This window comes from Staurois parvus, unplaced genomic scaffold, assembly GCF_062004578.1.
Source record: "Staurois parvus isolate SC_StPar_1 unplaced genomic scaffold, SC_StPar_1.0 ptg000668l, whole genome shotgun sequence".
Taxonomy (NCBI): domain Eukaryota; kingdom Metazoa; phylum Chordata; class Amphibia; order Anura; family Ranidae; genus Staurois; species Staurois parvus.
The window spans coordinates 5,927,533-5,954,569 of NW_028318464.1; the positions used below are offsets into that span (position 1 = coordinate 5,927,533).

Genomic DNA, 27,037 nt, shown 5'->3' on the forward strand with positions numbered 1-27,037 from the left:
CCGATGGAGGATTTCTTTAGCACACAGCACTGTTATTGGATTTTGGGACTTTTAATTATTTAATACATGAATGTGGATTTATATCATTTCAATATATGTATGCACATTTTTTATTTGATTAGTGTTTATGCTTATTTAGTGTACAGCGCACTCATGTTTTATATGTTTTGTATTTTCTGGTGTTCAGGGAAAGCGTAGCAGCAGTTCACTAACTGTTTCACTATTGTTTCAGAATATATATATATATATTTTTATTTTTTTTTTCACACATTTATTCACATATTGTATTGTCTCGGGTGTAGCGCAGGTTTTTTCCCCTTTTTTCTTTCCTTCTTTAACACCTCTACTTTACCAAGCATGCATGCACATAACATGAATATATCTGCTGTTAAGTCTGCCTTCAATTAAGAATTGGAATAAAGGTCCTCTTTAAAAAAAAAAAAAAAAAAATCATGGATGCAGGTTCCAAAGATGTATTATTTCTATACACAACTACTCTATGTTACATCTTAGGCCAACCAATTGAGTATCAGCAAACACAAAATTGTGCACAGAGCCAATAACAGGCATTGCCAAAACTCCAATCATGCATGTTATTAAATACAGTTGCAATATGAACAATAATGTGTGTTTCCACAGCTCCAATCATCCATGATATTAAATAAAAACACAGTAAGACTAGGAACAATAGCAGGCACCACTAAACCTCCAAATATCCAGGAGGTTTTGAGACATATTAGATATAATAATGCTTAAAGCACAACTCAACCCCAATATTTTAATTCTGCCAGGGTAAGAATTTCTAGAAGAGTCTGACAGGGGATCTCTCCTATAGCAATGCTTGTCAGCTCTATAGTACATATACAGTACTGTACATACTACATAAAGGAGAACAAAACTGAAACAGTAATCAATCCATGATATCAGCCCATGGTAGTTCACCCACAATCAAAATATCATATCAAGGCGACTACCATCTAGCATTCATAAGCATGTTTTTACATCTGCATCAAAATTTACATATATAAAGTAACTCTGAACATATTGCACAATGTTATAGTTATGTTCTAATACAGTCATAACTATGCAGGCAAAATAGCTGCTTTTGCTTAGTTTCAGAAATTATCTCTTTCTTAGCTTTTTTTTTTTTTTACACAGTTAAAAGTTCTGTCATGTAACCAAACACACAGTACACCTGTATTCTATAGTCTGTTCAGAGGCAAGATGCAAGTTTTGTTTGAACAGTGGGCATGTTCAAAAGGTAGGCTGCAATTGGGAGTGGGTGTGGGCCGGAGGCAGGCTGGGATTGGTCAGGGGCGTGCTGAACAATTTACTCAATACAGGCATGCTGTGTGTCTGTACAGTGTCCTGTACCTCTAAATGGGTAGTCAAAGAATGCAAACTGACCACACAAGCACAGATCAGCTTCTGTTCTTTGTGTGATCAGTTCAGGACAAGGAAGAAAGATGACTGGCAGGATCAACCAGCTACTTCAGTTGGAATATGTATGTGAAAATGATTGAGACTATGGTTTATAAATTACACATAATAATACAGATTTAGGGTCACATAGACTTTAAAGTAGAACTATAGGCAAAACGTTTTTTTTTTCACTTTGGATAGAAAAAGGGAGGGTTATAACCCGTCAGATTTTTTTTTTGCGGTCTGTGTCTTACTCGGGAGATTTCCCTTCGCTCCCTGTTCAATAGCCAAAAAGGAAAGAGGAAATCCCTGCAAATTAAGGAAATTCCTTAACCCCCAGGTGACCAGAACTAGTGTCCCCATTGGAAGATTTCCCCTCTATTACTTTTCTGGGGACAACCCAAAATGTGAGATTTTCTTTTACTTTCACTTTCAATGATAATGGTAAACAGGACAAATATAGAGAGAGAATCTACTTAACAGGGTCACAGACAGCAATAAAAACTGACAGAGGTTCTAATCCCTCTCCACACTCCAAAATTTTCAAAAAAATTTTACTTTAACATTAAACTGAAATTTAGAAATAAGATCAGATATATATCACCCAGGGGCGGACTGACCACTTGGAAACTGCCCGAGGGCCTGGGGTCAGTAGGGGGCAACATGAGATGCCCCTGGTACCTTTTTCATAGGCTTTTTTGAGTTTGGGCACAGACAAAAGGGGCCCCATGATCCCCTATTGCCTGGGGGCCCCATGAGTTGTCAGTCCACCCCTGATATCACTCCATGTATTTTGTCTACCTTGTTCTGAGATTCATTTGTGGATAGAATAAAGGTTTTTCCAATCAGCTTCCTCTTGAACATAACAGTTATTGTGGTGCATCTGTGTGACACAACGATATAAAGTTTTCCTGTTGAAAACTTTCTGCAGAGTGTGAAGCAGGCAGACTACACAGCCCACTGACCACCTTCCTCTATGTTAACTAAATGGGAAGACCAGTTAATAGGAATTATGTTACTGATGTGTAAGTCCAGAGATCCCCAACACCCTAACCACACATACATCAGACAAATAAATTTTGCTCTGCCCTCTCACACCACAACATGATACGTAAAAATACAAAGTACTTTTCCAGTACCAGGTATTTAAACTAACTTTTTAAAATAACCCACTATGTGTGGTGTGCACTGCGTGGGGGAGATTTCGATGCACATATGTTAGCAGCTTCACATTTTTATAACTTTTCTTTACAGTCTGTTTTGCCATGTTGGGGAAACAAAGCCAACAAAAAAACAGCTTCTGATCGATTTTCATAACATTAATGGACAGAATTAATTTGTTCGACAGATATCACTTCCCACTAAACCAGCTCCATTTTACTGTACCTCTTCAAACAGTTTCATAATTATGTTCTTTAAAGAGACCCCAACACTATAGAAAACATACTACCATGTCACACTTGTAAACGAAGACAGGACATACTCACCTTTCCTGTTGTTCATGCCACCGAAAACCATTTCAATGCCAAGTAACCTTCGGCAGAAGTCTACCCTGAAACCAGCACTTCCAGGATTGTTGATCTTTGTGGTTCCTGCAGCTTTCACTGGTTCTTCCTTATGACCTCCATGTCTCTACTGTATCTTGTAATGGGTGGAGGTTGGAGGACAGAACATATGAGAACTGTGAGGGACCAAGGAGATTGACACTCCAGAAATGTTGGCTTCAGTGTAGTTTCAGGGGAACGTTCCTCAGCTTTGGAAAGAAGCTTGGTAGTGCAGTTTCAGGGGAACGTTCCTCAGCTTTGGAAAGAAGCTTGGTAGTGCAATCAGAAAGAAAGAGGAGCAGGTCCTGTCTTCTTTTACTATGGACTGACAGAAAATCCTTTGTATAGTGACAGAATTGCTTTATGTTCCTTGTCTTCTAAGGGAAACCTGTACAGAATGCTGCCATTTAATGCTCCTAGATTGTAAGCTCGAAAGAGTAGGGCCCTCTTACCCCTTGTGTGCTGTTTGATGTTACTGTACTGTTTCATGTATTGTCCCCCCTCTATTGTACAGCGCTGAGCAAACCCTTTGGCGCTATATAAACTCGATAAATAAATAAATAAATAAATAAATTTAAAACCACTTCCTAAGCATACTAGTTGCTTGGCTGTGCTTTGAGCCACTGACCAAGAAGTTGTACACAGCATATAAAATCAGAGTGAAGTCACAATGCCTGTTCTGCATACTTGTTCGAGGCCAACAAAGCAGAAATTATTTAAGCCATAGGATGAACATGACAGCAAAGCAGCTATCAATGGCAGTCCACATATTTCTTTCAGCACAGGCTTCCTTTGACATCCAGCAGATGCGCAAGATGGATGTATGAAAACTTGCTAGCACAAAAATGAAAAAAATAGAAACTAAGCTTATGAAAAAACATTGAGCTTACTCGGAAATACACTACATTCCAAGCCAATCAATGTCCACAGTGTGAAATGAGTGTCAGAACATAATGATAATTTACCACCACAGTTTATTAAATAAACATGAATTTGTACTGATAAAATGAGAGCGCACTACCTGATGAAAGCAGAGGTTAAGCTGGTATTCAGAAATCGAACATTAAAAACGGTGTATTAATTCAATTAGACCGACTCTCAGGCCGCTGTGACTCTGATAGATGGCACGGCCTGTGACAAACACCATAAATACGCACAGTGCTGAACAGAAAATTATATTTAATATATCTCAATTTACTAGAAGATGCTGCTATAACAAACAGTCCTAGCTCCTGCAATAATGATATACTGTAAATAGAGACTTCAGTAATCTACATCACAAATAAACAGCACTGCATGGAAGGAGGTGTTGGTATATTATGGACAAACCTATATATTTTTATGTATTGGTATCTTAAAAGAAAGCCCCCAAGCTTCCAATTGATAAACCAGGGCTTTACGTGTTTTATGCTAGGCAATGTAACAGGTGCAGACAAACATAGAACCCTCCTTCTGGTGCCTCCTGTAGTAAGCCAGTTGCTATGGAGTCACCTGTGGGCATGCTCCCGCTAAGTCCTAATTTGGGATGTGTGCATCTATAGATCCACACAGTGTCATTAGGCCACGCCCATACTCCCTCCTCACAGGCATCCTATGGCTCTACTGTCCTCAGTTTCAGGAAGTTAGGAGAGGGGAGCTGGAGCGAGAAGATGGACCCACGTGAGTGTTTACTGAAAGGGGTGGGGGAGGGGGGGTGTAGGACAGGTAGTAGCATTTTAAAGTAACACCTTAAAGTGTTGCTAAACCCAGGACCCTGCATTCACTATATCTGGTCTCCCACAGTACACACGACATGGAAATGCAATTATTTTAGTAAATATAAATTGCTAAATACCTTATCATCAGTTAGAGTAATCTTGTGACTTCTATCAGTGACCAGCAGAGCACTGGTTAATCTTGTTGGAGGCGTTTTCATTCTTCCCTGATTGACCTATGAGGCTGCAGGACCCCTCACCCTCTATTTGGACAGCGCTGATTGGCCATGTGCTGATCTCATGCACTCTCCCGAGAAAAAAAAACTTACTAGCACTACACACCACACTGAGCATGTGCAGATTGCCCCCAAGGCTCTGTTCTATCAGCAGATAGATCTGGGACAGTAGAAGGGGAAGATCAGAGAAGACAGGATCAAACAGCCTTTTTTACATAATGCAAAGGATTAATCCCTTAGGTTCCACAGTGAGTATAACAAGCATGCTTTACTGCATATACAGACTGATTTTACTGTTGTGGGTTTAGTAACACTGTAATAGGTTAACATTTCAGCTTATGCTTCAAGCGTTTTTGTAACTTTTTGAGGCTCACATATTTTTGTTTTAGTTAATGGAAAACTAGGTACGAGGAGAAGGTTAGGCAAGAAATCTTGCGCATTCTACACTTATAGGCGTTTTTCAGGCACTCTCAAAAAGTCTATAGGGACGGAAACACACAACACTGCCGCAAAGAAACTCCTACTTTTTCAAACAGCATACTTCAAATGACATGGAGCTCAGGTGTGAACAGGTATCACTGAATATAATGGGTATCTTAACCACTTGCTCTCCAGAGGATTTACCCCCCTTCCTGACCAGGCCATTTTTTGCGATACGGCACTGCGTTATTTTAACTGACAATTGCACAGTCATGTAACGCTGCACCCAAATTAAATTGACATCCTTTTTTCCCCACAAATTGGGCTCTCTTTCAGTGGTATTTGATCACCTGTGCGGTTTTTATTTTTTGCGCTATAAAAAAGAACACAGACCCGACAATACTGATGAAAAAAACAATATTTTTAAATTTTTGATATTAAACATGTCGAGTAAAAAAAATTTACAAAAATCAAATTTCATCAGATTTAGGCCAAAATCTATTCTACTACATGTCTTTGCTAAAAAAATTAAAAATACGTATAAATTAATTGGTTTACCTTAAAGTTATAGCATTTACAAATGGCGGTATACATACTGTGATTTTTTTTATTTTTTATTTTTACTAGTAATGGAGGCGATCAGCGACTTATAGCAGGACTGCGGCGGGCATTCTGACACTGGGGGGGAACTAACTTGGTGTCACCGACATCCCCAGTGACACCAATACAGTGATCAGTTCTATGCAGCCATGTAAAGCAGTGTGCATGAGCTGAACCCGGTGATTGACAGCCGAGGCCACAAATGGCAGCATGGATAGGGCGCGCACGCCTCCTATCCGGAAATGCAGAATCACGTATACATACACGTGATTTTGCACACTCATGCCATCCTGTAGCAGTATTTCTGCTGTAGGGCAGTCGGGAAGCGGTTAATGTTGAGTGGTGAAGCACTTCAGGAAACGCACTTCAAATTGCTCAGGTGTGAACTAGACCTAAAACAAGCTCTCATTGACCACTGTAGCTACAGGCTTTTATCTTTGAAGGTCACAATAGAAGCACTGAAGTCTTCTTTCCCAGCATCTCTACTCACTGCTTATTCCTACAAAGAGCTCCTGATCTGTGTTAATGCTAGAGATTAGAAGGCTGAAAGACTGTGGAGTCACTTCTGAGATGGAAGCTTGAAATGAACTGTGCTACTCAGAGAAGGACTTCTTCCACTTTCTGTTCTTCCGCTGTGGAATTTAAGGATGAACTGCTCCACAGTGGATGCAGTTACAGGGGTCAGTAAAATCTTATTTTAAAGCTCAATAAACACTTCTTTGTAATATGTAAATATTTGAGAGCAGGTTCACACCAAATGTGGTGGGACAGCGTTGGGCAGCTATTTCAACACAGTCCCACTGCATGGACAAGGCAAAATGCTCACTATTGCACTGCAGTGGTGTAGAGGCACAGTGTGCAGTGTCCATTACCTCACATTTATAGACGGAAATTGAACTTTATGAGAAGTCTTTGTCCATAGCCTGGCCACTTTTTGGTTTTGCGTGCTTTCTTAAAGTTCAACTGACAAGCTTTTTTGTTCTATTTTGTTTAGTGTAAGGGAGAGTTATAACTAAAGTTTTACCTTTAGTTACACTAATGGCAGCTTATTTTTTAATGAGGAGCTGTTAAATGGATACACTTGGTGACTTGACACACATTCAGAACCACAAAGACACTAGGAAAGATCCTTAAACATCCAGATGGAATACTTTCAATAAGCGCTCCAGAATATTGATTTTAATAAGCAGAATATTGGCCCAAGCATGTAGAGACAACAGCTTTAATGCACAAAGCAGCATGACTTATCCTATATGTATGTATTTATTTATTTTCGTCTCAACAATTTTTGCATCAAAATGTTCAATACACAAAAAAAAATATCATGGTATTAACTTCTTTTTCACCATGAAATTAACATTTGAATATTAAATTTGTCTACTTCTCATGATGTATTATTTCATATCCACCTCTTTTTTGCCAAGCTCACATATCCCTCAAAACAGTTTACTTGTAATCAGAAACCTCAATCAGAAGCAAGTGATTATTTTTTTCTAAGGAAAATTCACTCAAAAAGCCACTTTTTGTTTTTTTCAAACTTTTGAACAGACCTTTACTTAGAGAATATTACATACATTTGTATTAAAACACGTGTGTTAAATCTGGGGGATCTGTGTAAGAAAAACTTCAAAAAATCAAAATAACACATTTAGCACACAATGCACAGCAATGAAAATGAAACAAATTAGCAAACAATGCTCAATGATGACAGTACTGTTTACACTATGCTTTTATGGAGTGGTAGCCAAAGCATCATTGTTTCAGCAAACAAAGCTTTTATTATGAGTTAACATTTACAAAGAACTGCAATGCTTGCAGGCAACAAAGGATCTCCAAGGGATGTGTTACATTCATTGAGATTTTCATTTCATAGTTTTGTTTGATGGAGCATTGGTTTACTGAATGACCTCAATGACTTTATGGATTGTACCAATCATAGTGTTGCATCACCTATCTAAGGTTTTGAAAACTGAATGGTGTTTGATCTGGACAGTTTGAACACTTTTGAAAACTGATGCTAATACAACAGGGTTTCTGAAAACAAGACTGGCACAGATGCACTGGTACTTGTGACCAACTTGGCATGAACATAGCAGATCTTGGCCTTATGTAGAAGGTCCTATGTCTAATACATGTCTAGAAAGGTGTTCAAAACTGATCCAACATGATGGAAATCTTTGCTTGTGCTGTTGTGGAATTCTAAACAACAGAATCAGTCCAAAGTAGTTACTGCATCTATAGTCTAATAGATTTTTGCTCAGCTAAACAAGCATACCTCTTGCAACTATCAACACTCCACTGAATAATCACTACTAGGTTTGTCAAGACTGTCCTCAAGGACTGTTGGGACCACTGCAGAGTAAAGGGTGGCAGGGTCCCCAGCACTAAAGGAGGATCCTCTTTAGTCTGCTCTATGAACTGCCATCTTCAGTAAAAGAAATATAGCTGCACTAGCAGGTTAGTGTGTAGATCAATTAGGTTTGCATGGTTCAACATGTCAAGCCCTTCTACAATCTACAGTAAATCCTCACACAGCAGCTACAATAGGCATTGATTAATGGTTTGTTCAATACCATCCTCCTAATACTGCATACTGAAATCTGACAAACTTCAGAAACACTTAAAGCAACTCAACTACAAAAAATTATAAATAAGAAACCTGCAAAAGGAGGCTTCATACTCACCTGCCCCTCCGATCTTTCCTCTCTTGCAATACACTGGCCTCTTCTCATCCAACACACATCTGGGTCTGTAAGATGCCTGGTACCCATTGCTTGATGTAATAACTTCCACCAGCCACTACACTACTGCAGGACACAACACTGATGTAGGGGTTAGGGGAACAAATCACAAAGCATGGTGGGAACCAGACATTGAACGCTCCTAGAAATACTGAACATGATGGTTGTTCAGATGGCCATAGCTCGATTGGAGGAATGGGTTTCAAGACTGGAGAAAATAAGGCCTCTTCTTTTGCAGGTCATGGTTATTTACATTTCTTTACCCTACGACAGTTTCTTTATATTCTTTTTGTTTCTGTAATAGAAATCTCGATTTTCCAGTGAAAAATTGCAGAAATTGTCCTGCTACAAGGAAAGCTACTTTATAATTCCATATGGCACATCAGACATCTAGACAAAGAAGGGAATTGAAGAGTAAATAGGAAATCCGTATGGCAGAATAAGCTGTGTACACCATGTGATATGGCTGCAGAGAAGTATGTATGATTACCAGCTCTACTTGTGTACATTCTACCCTGGGTTCATGCTGCAGAAACAGATGGTGTATGTGCGTGTCCTAGACTAGAAGTGCTGTGATTGGCAGGTGAGAATAAACACAAATTACACGGAGGAAAAGGAAACATCACAGTCTGTTTTACTTGCATTTGTGGGTAAAGATATTAGAGGCAGTGTAGGAAATCACATAAAGGTGTTTAATGCTTTGTATGTCAATATTTGAATTGAAGGTCAGTTAATGAGTTTGGTTGCGAGGTGCCTGAAACAATTCTGGTCTGTTATTAAGTTGATCCATCATTAAAATTCACATTTCTCATAAATCAATAAGACACATTTCAGCAAAACATAATATAATTGTTTTGAATAAAAATCGTTCCTCTTGTTTGGCATGAGCAAAGAAAAAAGAAATTCTGAGCTCCATCATTATCCAAAGCCTACACAACCAAGCTCTTTGGCTACAAAGGCATTGTATTTCTTGCAAAAAAAAGGGAGTGTAATGTTTTTAACCAAGCACAGTCTACGAAACTTCAGCTGTGATATAATAGGTGCATGAAGAAAAAGCACATGAATAGCCTGCATTTCAATTGTCGTAGCTGGAGGTTGGTTAAAGCCCAACTATGGGGCTCTGTGCCCCCCTCCCACCAGTCACCACTTCACCCCCTTTACTATTGCCCACCTAGCAGTGGATGATCCTGGATGATAAAACATCAGCACCACTCTCTAAATAGTTACACAGAGTGACGAGTGAAATGCTCAGGTGGGGGAGGGGGTCATGACACTACACTTACAGCCCATTGATACAGAAAGTCCTTTGTGTTGAATTATGTTGGACCCAGAATATTGAGGACTGTCTTGTGGTGATGAAGTGGTACTGTGGGGGACAGATTCAGATTGAAGGTTTTTGTATTATACAGCCACTTTGCCTAGAGTCAGGCGTTCTGCCATTCTAAAACTGAATCATCAGTACAATACACATTTCATGTGAGCCACAATACATATCAGTATTGCCAAATCAATTTACATTGAATAAACATAGTTACTTTGGTTACTTATATTTTACTATAAGACCAGGGTAAAGTAAGTATAAATGTAACTTTTTCTTTACAGGTACATTTCGATTCTAGAAACATCGGGTAATCTTTAAAGGTGTGGGTGCCCAGACAGTATATGCAGATCTTGATTTGCATTGCAAGATCCACTCTGACTTACTTTCTGGTCCAGTTTAAAATATTCTAGAAAAGTGCCCAGAATACTCTGATGGTACACAGATACCTGCACACCCTATGACCAATAAGTGAGACACATGAGGCAGGAGGTGGTGGACCCAAACAGATGCAGACTTCTTATGTTGAAATTAGAACTTGTACATTAGAGCACAAGGTGAAGTTCATTTATGCCACCCTGGATACCCAAAACTAAGCAGCCAATAGTACTATATATTGGTCCAGATTAGATCTCCACAACCCCACTATCCAAGAGAGTGCCCTTGTGACCAGTAATAATGCCCCCACCTGATCAGATAACATGAGAGTATTTGTGGAACTGGGATGCTATTCCAAAAAAAAATACTTTCAAAAACATTTCACTGTGTCATACTAATTTGGTAATGATTGATGAGGAAAGGAGGTGGTACCTTATCTAGTGTACCTCATTATTAACCCAAGCTTATCTAAAACATTGGAAAAGTAGAACTTTAGAAACTGGATTACAAGATTCTTTGAACATACATTTTCTATCTGCTGAAAACATGGCATATCAAGTAACCAGATTACCTACTTGTAAAACCAAATGCTCAAGGGTACATTCAATGACGATTCCAAGCTTTTACAGGCAGGGTGTTCTTACCTTTATATTCTTTACTGTGCAGACTATGTTATTCCACATATTTTCGTTTTGCCATCTCCGCAGAGTGTAAAAGTTTGCAGCACATGTTGATGCTATATAAATAAAGTAATACAATGAATTAATATACATGATATTTATACATAAACTACATTTGTCAGCATGTCAAATGTTACATTTACCCATGGCTAAAAAGCAGGTGCTTGGTACATACCTTGGCATATATGTTAAATCAATCCCTAAAATCTCATAGAAGTGTTACATGTTTAGTTTTTATTAAAACAATACCGGGTGATCCTGCCATAATGGACTTTGTTCAGGTATTTCCTGTTACAAAGTGACAATTATCTTTATTAACCTAATTGTTCTCCTGTGTTGAAACAAGCTTTTAATGGAGGATATAGGTAGCCTTTTCAATACACATTACACAGGCATGGTTCACAGTTTTCACCCTCGGGAAAACCACTCTAAAAAAAATACCAAGCAGTCATCACTGGATAGCATGTAGACATAAAGGGGTTTATTTACTAAAGCTGGAGAGTCCAAAATCAGACTCCCTTCTGCATAGAAACCAATCAGCTTCCAGGTTTCATTGCCAAAGCTTCATTGAACAAGCTGAGGTTAGAAGCTGATTGGTTTCTATGCAGAAGGGAGTCTGATTTTGGACTCTCCAGCTTTAGTAAATAAACCCCAAAAAGTCTAAAAATAGTCTGCTGGAGACCAGCAACACCGAAATGCAAGTCCAAGAACATTAAAAAAAAAAAAAAAAAATCTGCTACTCCTAGGAGCTAAACAGTGTTATCCTATGTGTCCACGCACACTACTTGAGGCTAGTAGCATTTTTTGAGCTTCAGTTTTTCTAGAAGCAGAAACAAAATATTGTTTTTGTATAGTTTTTTGGAGCGTTTTTTCCAACAGAAATAAAAACCCGCTAAACGCTGCTACACACTCCTAAATGCTACTAAAACTCTAACACCATTTTTCGAGATTTTTTTTCTACATGTACTATAAAAATACTAACGCTCCAGCATTTTTTCCAGCACTTTTTGAGCTTAAAGAAACCACTAGTGTGCATGGATCCTTAAAGTGCAAAAAACAATCATTGTTTCTGATCCCTGAGAGTTCGACAAAAATCCAAGGAATTTCTAGCATTTTCTGAATTGAAGGTCAACAGTTTTGGTTATGGTTATAGTAGGAGTTAAAAAGCAACAGGTAAAAGTAATTATTGGGTTGCCAATACTTCCAAACACTGCAAGTGTTCTAAAAGCATACAAACTATGTCAAATACTTTTTTATGAGTTCTGTATAATTCACTGCAATAACATTTTCACAGATGATCTAACAGGGTCAGTGGGGGGGAGTGGGAATATGGGAATATACTTAGTGGATTCTGTGATGTGCAACTTCATCACTCCTTCTGCTTCCTCTTATTTCCTCCTCAGTCATAGTTAGGCATCATGCCTGTGGATAGTGAGGGGCTGAAAATATGATGGATGAAAAATTTCAAGTATTTACCTATGCCTGAGAAGCTGTTGGTGCCACATACAACCATACATGACACTGGCAGCTCCCCATGCAAGGGAAACGCCAAGAATTTTAAGCCCATCAGATATCCAACTTCACAGCATACATGTACATGAGGACTTGAAATTTCAAGAAAGGTATAAACCTGGATGGTGCTGTAAGAAACTTTCTGCACAGAGTATCCAAGTTCCAAAATGCCAGATTAACTGCTCTACAACATCTTGCTGTCCTCACTTGCCTCATTTTATGGATGGGAGCGGGGAAGGTGCTAGAGTGATGGCTGGGCCTAGTGTGTCTTTTGCACCGTCTGTCTTCACATTTCAGATGTAATCCCAATCTGTTTTCATTCAAATTAAGAGAAAGAACATCCTACGAGCGAGTTTAGTGTCTATAAACGCTGCTTCAGTATCTGAGGTGGTGACACACTGACTCGGGCAGTCAAAGTACTGGAGCAGCTCACTGAGCAGAAACCTGCCCTCTCCAAAGCTTGCTACATTGTGAGATCGTCTGGAATCAATAGAAAAAAATACATTTGTAGTTCATTGTACTGTCCAAGGAGCCAAAGAAGAAGAGATAGAGAAAAGACTTTAGACTAGTATTTGAGCTAAGCAAAAATAACTTCTCTGAAGAGAAAACCTTGGTCTGGTATCCAGGAGCAGGGTCGGGACAGGGGGTGGGCAGACGGGCCAGCTGCCCTGGGCACTGTGGTATCATGTGAGGAGGGGGGGTACCACAAGGAGATTTGTGGGGAGGAATTTGCATTGGGAAGGGGAATTTGGGGGGTGACAGGGGGTAAGAATTGTTCTATAAAGAGGAAATCTAGGGGGTGCTAGGAGTGGTGATACGGTAGCGGGAGGAGGGAATTTGTGCTAGGAAGAGAATTTGTGCTAGAAAGAGAAATTTGGGAGGTAGGATTTGTGCAAGGAGGGGGATTTGGGGGTTGGATTTGTGCTGGGGAGGGGGGGAATTGGGGGGAGAATTTATGCTGGGAGCGGTGAATTTGAAGGGTAGATGATTTGTGCTAGGTGGGGTGATTTTGTTGGTGGGTGATTTGAGGGGAAAGAGGATTTGAGCTTGGAGGAGGGATGGGGATCAAAGATCTGTGCTGGCAGGAGATATTTCAGCAGGGGAGCAGATTGCTTGTTTTTTTTGGGGGGAGGGGATTTGTGCTGACACATAATGCTTATATAACTTGGGGGTGCAGTATGCTATGTTTTCCCTGACTTTGTCATGGCACTGTTCAGGAGTACATTGATCTGGGCATTATACATGATCCATGCAGTGAAATCTACAGATTGCATTTGAACATGGTATTTGGTTGTCCAGGCTTTAGCATTGCTGACAAAATAAAACAAAACAGATAAAAAAAACCCCAACAACATAAAACTTGCAGCATTGGTGTTAAACATTGAATTGCAAAAGAGAAGGCCATGTGTTGCTACAAGTAGAAGTAGAATGGAAATCTTCTCCCTGGAAAGTGAGCAGCTTCAGTTTTTAAAACAATCAATTTCCGATAAGAAAAAGATTCCCAGGTTGAAATCCAAAGTCCTAACCACCCCAACCCCCTGCCCCCCTTTCTCCATAGCTGTAATTTTCCAGTGCTGTGGGGCTTAACACAATTGGCTAGATTGTCACAGACACCCATCAAGACTTCCAACTATGCCCACTCTGTCCACCCCCACCTCTAATCATAGATCTTTTACTATAGTTTCCATGAATGAAGAGCGCTTTATGAATGGACAGGCAGATGAATGAAAGCTCCACTTCCTTCATTCATAGATCTGTATTAATTGATAGAAGCTATAGAACGGCGTAGAGAGGAAAGTGGTGGAAAGGCCAGACATAATTGACATGCTTGCTGAGTGCGGGTCCAGCGTTGTATTACAGCACCAAAACCAGTACCGCTGTTAGGTATGGGGGAGGAAGAGAACTATAGATGTCAACTAAAGGAGCACCCAGCAACACAAGGGACACTCTTCATTGAATGTGTGTGCCCTCCCTTGTGCTGATTAAAAAGAAAAAAAAATTAGGCTTTAAAGGATGTGTTTGTCCCCAACATTGGGGTACACCAAGAGTACAGGTAGCTGTGGAACACTGCAGGAGATACCTCACAAACACCGACACAACATATGGAGCGCAACAAAAGTATTATATGGAGAACATATACATACAGCTGAGTTGTATGCAATAGTAAGCCGAGAAAAGCACTAACATCTTAATAGGAAAATAAAAAAATTAATACAGAATCAATCTATTATTTTTCCCAAAAAAGTCACTGCAGACCAAAGTGGTTTTTCTACATGAAGGTGTGTATGCATGATAAGGGAAAAGCCTCAGCCTCAAACAGCTTGAGCTATAAGTACAGAAGGGACCGCATGACCAGCAAGTGTTTTTCAAGTGACTTTCTTCCTCCTGGTACAAGCTGCACCAGCTAGAATAAAGCACCAGCTAATGGTGCTGTTATTTCTTCTAAGCTTTGACGTAATTTGAAAGATAAATAGAGAAATAAAGGTTTGCCTTTTCCTAGAAGTCTCAGTTGAGGAGATCCAACCTTCCAAATTATGATCTTCCGGCTGCAAACGTGGTGCCTATCCAAGGAAAATTGGGGCACGGGAGATCTGACACGATGCCCTGTAAACAGTAACAAGCACCTGTCACTTCTCCTTACTTGTTTTCTCTCAGTAATAAATTACAGCTCTAGGAAAGAATGAGGTCACTTGGCAGCTACTCTGCTAAGCTTCATCGTCACAGTGAAGCCGTCAATATAATGTCTAACTCAATACTGAAGCATTGCAGTAACAAATCAACCAGGTGCTGAAACTGGATCTCTGTTCTTTTAGAATTGAGCTTTTACTTGACTTCGTTTTGGAGAAACAATTTATTGAAAATGACATTTTTTCCCTGCAGATTAGTTCTATTCCAGGTCTTGCCAATCAAGACACTAACTTTTTTAAGCACATTCGATACCTTTTAGGGGAATTTGTATGGTCCCATACAATGCCCAGGATCAAGATGTAATTTTTGTCCCTCTCGAGGCCAGGGGGTTGCATAGAGCTTTCAGACATTCTCATTTACTATTGAGCAGCCCACTTAACCAGGATAGTGAACTGGTGCTGTAGTGGAGCCGCCAAATGTTGAGTGTCTATGGGAATGGAAAACTTCCATAACCTGGTCCCAGGCTTACCGTGACTCTCTTCTTCCTTACCCCCTTCAGTTAAGTGAACCTCCCATCTTGAGTGACACCATCCTTGCTGCCAGGGAGGCCTTCAACTCTTCCAGTATATCTCCATCCAGGACTTTTTTTCCCTCAGAGAAAAGGTGCAGGAACTACCCCCTTCTGAGTCACCCCTTGTTTCTGCCCCCCTACACACCTCCGAGCATCATCCCTTGGATCCCACCCCTACCCACCTCCCTGTACTGCTCCTTTTAGAGAATAAAGAGCAAAGTATTATTTTGTATTGAATTTGTTGATTACAAGAAAAGCAGTAAAACAGATCACCTGCAGCCAGCAACAATAGCCCCACTCCAGCAACAGTAGATCCCCTAGCAACAATGGACCCCCGCAACAAAATACCACCCCAGCAACAATAAACCCCCAGCAGCAACAACAGATCTCCCCTCGACAGTAGATCCCTCCCAGCAACAATTGACCTCCTAGCAACAATAGACCACCATGCAAAAACAGATCCCTCCAGTGGCAATAGATCCCACAGTATCCGGCATCAATAGACCCTCCAGCACACCCCAGCACTTGCCATTACATACATTCAGTGCTGGAGGTTTTGAAACTTCAGTCCCCCTCATTCCTGCTGAAAAAAAGCCCTGTCTCCATCCCACTATCAGTAGTAATTGGTAACCTTGAATTCATCCCCAGAATACGTGATAAACATCTTCTTTGGCTGATCTTATGTGGTAAGAGTAGATTGATCGACATCTTAAAAGAAGTTCACCTTTCACAACATGTTGTACCCATATTCAGGGTGTAACATGTTACAATCTGTCCGCACCGTGGCAATTCATTGAGCTTTACTGTCAAGTACCTGCTTGCCTGTACGGGATGCATGAGCAAGCACATACACTGACAGGTCAGAGGAAGACATCGGCTGATAGCTGGTGCGATGCTTTAGAGGCTCCAGAAAAAAATAATACATTTACCTGCAAAAAAAATGTGCATTTATTATTTTTTTTGTTAGAAGGTGAATTTCTCTTTTAACCTGAGACAGGATACCCATCTCTACAGAGTTCGTGCAATTTTTGGTCCTCTCGTTAGACTTGTGTAATTTAACACAATTACACCACTTTCTGATCTTGCTTAATACACCGTGTTCCAAATTATTATGCAAATTCTATTTAAGTGTCACAAAGATTAAATATTTTGTTTTTCAGTTTAACTCATGGATGGCATTGTGTGTCAGGGCTCTTTTGATCACTGAAAACAATCTCGGACACCTGTGATAATTAGATTGGCCAGTGAGCCCAATTTAAGGAAAAACTACTAAAGGACGGTGTTCCACATTATTAAGCAGAGCACCATTTTCAAGCAATATGGGGAAGAAAAAGGATCTCTCCGCTGCTGAAAAGAGTGAAATAGTTCAATGCCTTGGACGAGCTATGAAAACATTAGATACTTCACGAAAACTTAAGCGTGATCATCGCACCATTAAGAGATTTGTGGCTGATTCAGAGCACAGACGGGTTCGTGCAGATAAAGGCACATTGAGGAAGATTTCTGCCAGATCCATGCATCGGATCAAGAGAGCAGCTGCTAAAATACCATTACATTGCAGAAAACAGATATTTGAAGCTGCTGGTGCCTCTGGAGTCCCACGGACATCAAGGTGTAGAGTCCTCCACAGTTTTCCAACTGTGCATAAACCTTCTATTCGGCCACCACTAACCAATGCTCACAAGCAGAAACGACTGCATTGGGCAGAAAAATACATGAAAACTAATTTTCAAACAGTCCTGTTCACTAATGAGTGCCGTGCAACCCTGGATGGTCCAGATGGATGGAGTAGTGGATGGTTGGTGGACAGCCACCCTGTTCTAACAAGGCTGCGATGTCAGCAAGATGGTGGTGGAGTCATGTTTTGGGCCGAAATCATGGGAACAGAGCTGGTCGGCCCCGTTAGGGTCCCCGAAGGTGTAAAGATGACCTCTGCAAAGTATGCGAAGTTTATGACTGACCACTTTCTTCCCTGGTACAGAAGGAAGAACTATGCTTTCCGTAATAAAATCAACTTCATGCATGACAATGCACCATCTCATGCTGCAAAGAATACCAATGCATCAATGGCTGCTATGAGGATAAAAGGAGAGAAAGTCATGGTGTGGCCTCCATCCTCCCCTGACCTCAATCCTATTGAGAACCTTTGGAGCATCCTCAGGTAAAAGATCTATGAGGGTGGGAGGCAGTTTACATCCAAACAGCAGCTCTGGGAGGCTATTCTGACATCTGGCAAACAAATTCAAGCAGAAACTGTTCAAAAACTCACAAGTTCAATGGATGCAAGACTTGTGAAGCTGCTATCAAATAAGGGGTCCTATGTTACAATGTAACGTGACCTGTTAAAATGTTTAAAGTTAAAATGTTGTTAAAAGTTTGATTGAAATAGCTTTTGATTTCAGTAAATATGCTGCAAACACAACAAATTACAATTTTCAGTTCTTTACAACCTATAAAGTGTTTTGAAATTTACTGTGTGTAATAATTTGGAACAGTGCATTGTAAGTTTTTTATGTTTAAAAAAAATACTGTTATCATTAGGAGGTTTGTTCAATAAAATTTGAATTGTACTCTTAATAGTTGATAACATGAGAATTATGCTGACTGTTATTTACATCAATTATTTAGGTAAATGAGAAAAATAATTTGCATAATAATTTGGAACAGGGTGTAGATGAACAGGGATACTTCAGTCTCTAACTGCATTTAAGAAGCTAAGTCATAGTGAGGAACCTTCTCATCAGGCTTTCCATCATCTATGCCTTCCTGTCAATGCCCCATAATGATTTTATTCAGCCCTTCTTCAAAAGTAGGAATTAGAACTTGCATTTCAATTTACCCCCTCAAATATGGGAAATATCTTGTATTCTTGGAGATGTAGCAAAGAAAGGGACACCATGTTACATATTTTCTGGGAATGCCCAAAGATCTGTCCTTTCTGGAAAGAAGTCACGGATGCAATTTAACAACTTACCTCCGTAGACTTAAGTACCAAGCTAGTGGCATGTCTCCTACACTTGATGGCGAGACCAACCTCAAAATATAAGTCCTCCTTGACCACCAATGTATTGAATTCAGGAATGTGTTCCAATTCTAAGGAAGCAAAATTACCCCCACAAACGCTTTATGGCTTTTCAGGGTCAATGATATTCTCAACATGGAGGATCTCACATTCACCTTACACAAAACAGAGGAGAAATTCAGGCTTACCTGGAGACCCCTCTACCTCCCAGGAAGGAATCTCTGTTGCCCTGTCCCCCAACAGCGGGACTCCTTTAATAACCTAGCTCACAATTCTTCTATCTTGTTCCCCATCTCCAATATGAAGTTTAATCCTTTTTCCGTATCCTACTCTATAGCCCAATCTTTGGCTCACTTCATTGTGTTCCGATTTTTAATGACTCCACGCTGCACCAACATTTCCCTTCTTATTCCCCATTAATTCTGTCATCTGTTTAAGGAGCACTTAGGCATTGTTTGTATTTCCTCAGTTTTGTAATGTGGAAATGCCTGTTGTTGTATGCTCCTAAAACATTATTTGTTTATGATTTGTGAAATCACTGTCAGAGAAGAAAAAAACAAAAAGGAATTATGTCTTTTGTTGCATATACTGTATACAGCTTTTAAACTTGTTTAACTACTCGCCTACCAGTCTGTATTATCCCTCATTACCATGCCATTTTTCAGTTTTCACAGCTGTAATATGAAAAAATTCACTTTGCTATTGTGTTTCACATTTTTTTCTGCTGCTTTTATATAATTGTTTCGTGAGGTGATTATTGGATTATTCACTATTATGGCATCTGCATGTTTACACATTTTATGTACTCATTTATTTATTTAGGTGAGTGATAAATTGTGCACTTTCTCAGGTCTTATATATTTTCACATCGCACTTGCGTGGTGAATATATGGTTTATATATAGAAAATACTGGCTGATCCTGTCAGAAATCCAGTGTCCTTGTAACTACTTGTGCACTAAACTGGAATCTTAAATTATGTAATCCGCCTACACAGTTTTCTTCTGAAGATTACAGAACACTTCCCCCTATGTAATAGAGATGAGGTGAGAAAGTGATACTGTAGCCTGAATCAGGAGAGTAAGTAGCCTTCTGAACAGATGCAGTAAAGTGAGCGTCATCATCCTAGCACAGGACGTGTGTTACTGCTAGGATCAACAGGTAGAGAAAAAAAAAGAAAAAAAAAAAGGTTCACTAAATTAGGATCAGTGAGAGAAGAGTGCTGCCTGGTTACTGTGAATCTTTACTTATCACAGCCTCTTAAATATGTATGTTTTAAAATGCCTTCACTCATTGAAAATGGATTTGGCCCCTGTATGAATTACAGTTTTCCTTTGATTGCTTGCAGTCATTAACTTTAAAGTAGATGTAAACCCTAACTAAAGGACATTTAGTTTGTTAAAGCATGCCTCCCAACAGTCCCGGATTGGGGGGGGACTTTCCCTCATTTTCACCTTTGTCCCAGTGTACAGGGGCTTTGTCCCACATCACTATCTATTCTTTATATGCGAACTTCCAGCTGAGCAGGTCCTTCAGCAGTGTGAACATCTAGCACAGCCAGGGATTGGTGGGTAAGCCAGCGGGGCTTGCAGCAGGAATGAGAAAGAGCTTGCAGCTGTCAACTCCAACCTGTGATGTCGGGGATGGGCGGGGCCAATATGCATTTCAGGGGATCCACCCCCTTTGTCAAGCGAGCACTGCATAGACAAACAGCCGGAATTTATACATTGCTGACTAGGGAAGACAGTGACAAGGGGCAGGAACAATTATAACTACTGCAGCAGTGTATAATAAATCTGAATTATACACCGCTGCGGGTGCACATAGAGAAGTTCCAATAGGTCCTGCCCCTTGCCTCCTTTATCTCAGTTGGCACTGTATAAATGCCAGAACGGGTGGTTTTTAAAAGGGGGTGGAGCTCCTGAAAAGCATGTCGGCCCCACCCATCTCCAACATCACAGGTTGGACTTGAAGGCTGCACTCTCTATCTCATTGCAGCCGTACCCCCGTCGGCTTGTTCACCAATCCCGGCTGTGCTAAATGTTCACACTGCTGCAGGTCTCGCTGGGCTGCACTCAGTTATCCATCTGATGCCTGCATTCTTGCCTCGGCTCCTGTATGCGGTTAAGCAAGGTTTTACTACATAAGTCTCTGTTTAATTGGTGTCTATACAGTTTAACTAACTTCTGAACCCTGCACTCTGTACGAAACGCACCCTTGGATCCTGCACTCTGTACGAAACGCACCCTTGGATCCTGCACTCTGTACGAAACGCACCCTTGGATCCTGCGCTCTGTACGAAACACTCTCTTGGATCCTGCGCTCTGTACGAAACGCACCCTTGGATCCTGCGCTCTGTACAAAACACTCTCTTGGATCCTGCGCTCTGTACAAACACTCTCTTGGATCCTGCGCTCCTTACAAAACACTCTCTTGGATCCTGCGCTCTGTACAAACACTCTCTTGGATCCTGCGCTCTGTACGAAACACTCTCTTGGATCCTGCGCTCTGTACGAAACACTCTCTTGGATCCTGCACTCTGTACAAAACACTCTCTTGGATCCTGCACTCTGTACAAAACACTCTCTTGGATCCTGCACTCTGTACAAACACTCTCTTGGATCCTGCGCTCTGTACAAACACTCTCTTGGATCCTGCGCTCTGTACGAAACACTCTCTTGGATCCTGCGCTCTGTACAAACACTCTCTTGGATCCTGCGCTCTGTACAAAAAACTCTCTTGGATCCTGCGCTCTGTACGAAAAACTCTCTTGGATCCTGCGCTCTGTACGAAACACACTCTTGAATTCTGCACTCTGTACGAAATGCACCCTTGGATCCTGCACTCTGTACAAAACGCACTCTTGAATCCTGCACACTGTACAAAACGCACTCTTGAATCCTGCACTCTGTACAAAACGCACTCTTGAATCCTGCACTCTGTACAAAACGCACTCTTGAATCCTGCACTCTGTACAAAACGCACTCTTGAATCCTGCACTCTGTACAAAACGCACTCTTGAATCCTGCACTCTGTACAAAACGCACTCTTGGAAACGTTTGAGGCCTGAAGATTACATGCATAAGCTACACAACCTTAAATTCTAGTTGTTTATGAGCCAATGGGTACTATGATGGTTATGATTCCTGGGAAGGCATATTTGACCCCCTGTTACTTAAACAACACTTTGTGTGGTCTCCCGTTTGTAACTTGTGAACCCATCACCTTAATATGGGAGCAGTAGCTCTTTCTCGTTTTCCTTTCTTTTCTTCCCTCTTTTTCGTTTTCCTTTCTTTTCTCTTCTTCCCTCTTTCAACTTCCCCCCCCCCCCCCCCCGTATATTTATTTAAAATTTTTATTTAAATTTTTAATTTCCTATTTTTCAATTTTAATTTCAATTTATATTTATTTATTTTTAATGTATTTTTCCTTATTTTCTACTTTTTTTTATTGCTTTCTTTGTGTGAAATCCCTGGTATTCCTGACAGTCCCTCTGTTTTCCTATTAAAAACTGACCACACTGAGCAGGAGAACACACCGTGGTCCGTTCTCTAGCTGTGTATGCTTTATTCCAATGATCAGACTTCTGCTGACACCCCCCCCCCCTTTCCCTGCACAGCCATTCACTGGGAATTGATTCTCCTCCCCCAGCTTTCAGCTGCATAAAACAGGAATAAAAAGGTATTTAAAATGGTTTTTTTGTATATCTATACACAAATGTTGTGCCTTTATTTCTTTTTTAAACTGAACGGGTTGTTTTAAAAGCCTCAGCGCCCCTCCCTAAGACTTACCCAAGTCCTGCATCGATCAAGCTCTGTACCCAGCTTCAGTTCTTCTCTCCCCTCTCCTCTCCTGCTTGGCCGAGAACAGTGGGAACCATTGGCTCCTGCTGCTGTCAGTCAGATCATGAGAGGAGGACTGGAAAGGGCCATCAAAGGACCCAAGAAGAGTACGTTTGGGGCCACCCTGTGAAAAACCACTGCACAGAGCAGGTAACTAATATGTTTGCCATTTAACCACCTCCCGTCCGGCTGTTGTATATAAACGGCCGGACGGTGGCAGTGCAGGGTCGGGTGGCCGTTTATAAATGGCCTCCCCACACCCTGCTTGTGCGCGCTCCCTGGGAGCGCGCAGCACCACGATCCGGTGCCCACTGTGTCCTCCGGACACAGTGGAACACCGATCATCGTATGGGACCTCTGTACGTGGTCCCGATCATGTGCTCGTTGATTGGCCAATCAGTGATCACATGCAGAGTAGTAAGCAAGATGTTACTTGTGACATCATTGCTTACTACGTGTGAAATCTGTGAATGATCACAGAGGTCACATGGTACAAGGCTATTCACAACAGCTTTGTACCATGTGACAAGCTGTGAACAATCACAGCTCACTCAGTAGTTCTCAATGGTTGCAAGAATGCAGCTACAGAGAAGGAGAAATGATTGCTTTTACATCCTTTATGGGTGTAAAAGCAATCAGTGTAAAAAAAAAAAAAAAAAAATTTTTCATCACCCACCACTAGTACAGTATCACCATGGTGACACTGTACTGCTAGGGTGACAGTATGTAAAAAAAAAAAAAAATATTAAAAAAATAAAAAAATGTAAAAAAAAATGTTTAAAAATGTATTATTTTTGGTTATAAACTAATTTGGGTTATTTGTTTTTTACTAAAAATATAACGGAATAAATTTTGGCCAAGATTTATGATGAAATACTATTTATTTGCTAAATTTTATAAGAAAAACACTTTTTTTCAACAATTTTGGACTTTTTAATTTACATAGGAAAAAAAAATAAAAATCCCAGTGGTGAATGAATACCACCAAAATAAAGCTCTATCGGTCTCAAAAAAAATACTAAAAAATTCATATGGGTACAGTGTTGCATGACCGAGCAATTGTCATTCAAAGTGTGATAGCACTGAAAGCTGAAAATTGGCCTGGACGGGAAGGGGGTAAAAGTGTCCGGACTGGAAGTTGTTAAAAAAAAAGCCTTTTCAATCACTTTAACCTCTTGGTGCCAGCGCCTCCCAGCCCTTAAGGGGTTTATGAACCTGGGAGGGGGATCGAGGTTTAGAGTCATGTGACTGTCACATGATCAGAAAGCTCCTGACCACAAGTAAAAATTGGGACCTTTCTGTGAGGCGCCGGTAAATGTGTCAGAAACGTGCAGGGCACGTACTCTCGGCACATCCTTTGTTTACATTGGGTACGCAAATATGTGCCCGCTGAGCGGCAAGGCCGAGCTGCAGAGAGGCAGCCTATTTATGTAAGCTCAGCGCCAAGGAGTTAAAGGGCATTCGTGTCCAAAATACGCAGAATATTTACATGTTAAAAAGCGGTACAAGAACTTTAAAGCAAGCCATCACTGACCTCTGTAGCTGTTTTTTTTTTTTTTTTTTAGCAGCAATTCATTTAACCTGTCACTTGCATTTATATTAGAGAGCTCGAAAGCTTCCAAGATTCTTCTGTAAAGAAAAGTAATATGAAAAGAGGGGAGATTTCAGCACCTTTACTGTGAGCTTTGAAGGTGAATTTCTCCACAATGCTTATAACCAAAGAAGTGAGGAACTGTTTAAAGTGGTTTTACATTGTGTTTAGAATATGTATGTACTTTGGAGTGCATAGTGTGGATACACGGGGAGTCCAACATTTCATAGACATCAGACCAGTGGCATCCATAGGGGGGTGCGGGCCACACCGGGTGACACCATCACAGGGGGTGCAGGAGCAGGATGCCAGCAGAGCTTCTGGGCTCTGTGAAGGTCCTGGCCAGTTATTGGGGTGGTCCCAGATTGCCGACACAGTGACAGCTGCCCCTGGTGCAATGGTAAAATGAGTATCCCATGAAGATATGTATCCCCTGAAGCATCTGCGCATGTGTCAGTTTCATGCTGAAGAAGCCGATCTCCGACTTTAGCACAGAGCTGCCACAGTTAACCCCTTACAGGCTGAAAACCGCTGAAGCTGATCCCGTGGATCACTTATGGGTTGCCAGATCAGTTAACCCCATATAGGTTGAAACTATACGGGGTTAACTGATCTAGCAACGCATAGTGATCCATGGGATCAGCTTCAGCGGTTTTCAGCCTGTAAGGGGTTAACCGTGGCAGCTCTGTGCTAAAGTCAGAGATCGGCTTCTTCAGCATGAAACCAACACATGCGCAGATGCTTCAGGGGATACATATCTTCATGGGTCCAGGATACTCATTTTACCACTACACCGGCACCGCTTCTTCCTCTCTGAAGGGGTGACACCACGTGTTACTGCACCGGGTGACACCAACCCTAAGGACGCCTCTGCTTCAGACTAACATTTAAATAGCCACTTTGCTGATTTTCTTGTTTGAAGTCCTATGACTGTCCACTGAGATTACATAGATACAGTATATACCTTTAGAACAGTTTGAGCATCCAAGCATTTAATATAGATAGTGTGCAGGTACCACATTACTTTGATTGAGATATATACAGCTTAAACTGACATACTAATTCAGAACACTGACAAGTGCGCTTTTCCACACTTTCTTAAACACAGAACACAGCTTTGCTGTGCCCTTTAGCAGTGCATCAAAGTGCACGGTGTCCATTGTGTGTACGATAATCACTTCTAATTGACTGGGCACGCAATCTGCAAATGACATCACTAAGGCACTCGCAGCACTTTTCCTGCCCCTCTAGTTTAAAACTGACACTGTGAATTCCATCTTAATCATCTGAAAAGTGTATTTTGCTTTAGGATTCCTGAACAGGCAAACACACAATGCTCAACTGCCTATCAAGAGCATCTCCAATGTGTTTGTAATTGTAGCATAACGCTTCACCACTTTCACAATATACATACACAGCCAGTTCCTTCACATACCATTTTATGTTATGATCCATGTTAGGGTTTAGGCACACTAAGGCCAAAAAAAGTGGCTCAGTACACATTCATTTAACCCATTCTTTTCAATGTCTCTAGCTTTTCAGCATTTATTGTACCTAAGCATTTTCGGTGATCATTTAAAATACAGGAAAATGGTGTTTATGTCCAATGTAGTAATGCTTTACATTTTTGAAAATACACATTCAGAGAGAAGGATCCTCTGGCCCTTTTGTGTTTCACCAGTGGTAACGGACATAAAGGCTCTGTGAATTTTTTATTTTTTTTTTTTTTAAATACTGGCAACACTGGCCTTACCATCATTCTACCATAATCTCATTTTGTGTGGATAAACTTATATTAATTCATGCAGACCTCTAGATAAAAGGGATTTGTATCAATATTAATCCAATGGTGCTTTTGAAACTCGTAGGATACAAAAATGACCATTAAATCCAAGTTTTAGCACCCAAGTAAAGGGAAAAAATAGCCTTCATGTCCTCAAATCAATCTTTTGCTTACAGCTTTGCAGCTGATGGGGTGATCAAAGCTGTAACATGAAAAAACAGCAGAGTGCACTGGCATAATGCAGCATACAAATAAAATCAATGTAGTAAAAAAAGACATTAGAACCACTCACAAATGTAAATGAGTCATGCACTTATTCTCATCATTGTCTGCTGGTGTGAGAGTGAGCAATCACACAAAGATTCACACAAGACTGATGAAACACCAACATTTACAGATCGCACAACAAACCCACTACTTTAATGATCCAGGTGACCTGCTGACATGTTTCAAGATGCGTCTCCTCATTATCAGAGCGCCTGCATGGGTTATAATTCTTAGTTTGATATACTGTTGCCAATATTAATATCTGTGTATTAGAAGCATATTCTCAAAGACGATCCTGGCGCTTGTTTTTATATATATATATATATATATATATATATATATATATATATATATATATATATATATATACACACACACATATATATATATATATACACATATACATACATACACACACACACACACACACACACACACACACACACACACATATATATATATACACACACATATACACACACACTATATTGCCCGAAGTATTGGGATGCCTGCCTACACACACATTAACTTTAGTAGCATCCCGGTCTTAGTCCGTAGGGTTCAATATTGAGTTGGCCCACTCTTTGCAGCTATAGCCGCTTCAACTCTTCTGGGAAGGCTGTCCACAAGATTTAGGAGTGTGTCTATGGGAATGTTTGACCATTCTTCCAGAACCGCATTTGTGAGGTCAGGCACTGATGTTTAATGAGAAGGCCTGGCTTGCTGACTCCACTCTAATACATCCCAAAGGTGTTCTATCGAGTTGAGGTCAGTACTCTGTGTAGGCCA

General features: G+C 40.5%; 1 protein-coding gene across 2 annotated transcripts in view; it reads right to left on the reverse strand.

Annotated features, from left to right (window-relative positions):
* LOC149447878 (leucine-rich repeat and fibronectin type III domain-containing protein 1-like protein) overlaps positions 1-27,037 on the reverse strand; it is a 789,142-nt gene that overhangs the window by 623,867 nt on the left and 138,238 nt on the right. For both annotated transcript variants that reach the window (XM_089652000.1, XM_089652001.1), the window contains exon 2: positions 10,998-11,089. The gene's annotated coding sequence lies outside the window, so the exon portion shown is untranslated. The remainder of the gene's footprint in view (positions 1-10,997; positions 11,090-27,037) is intronic.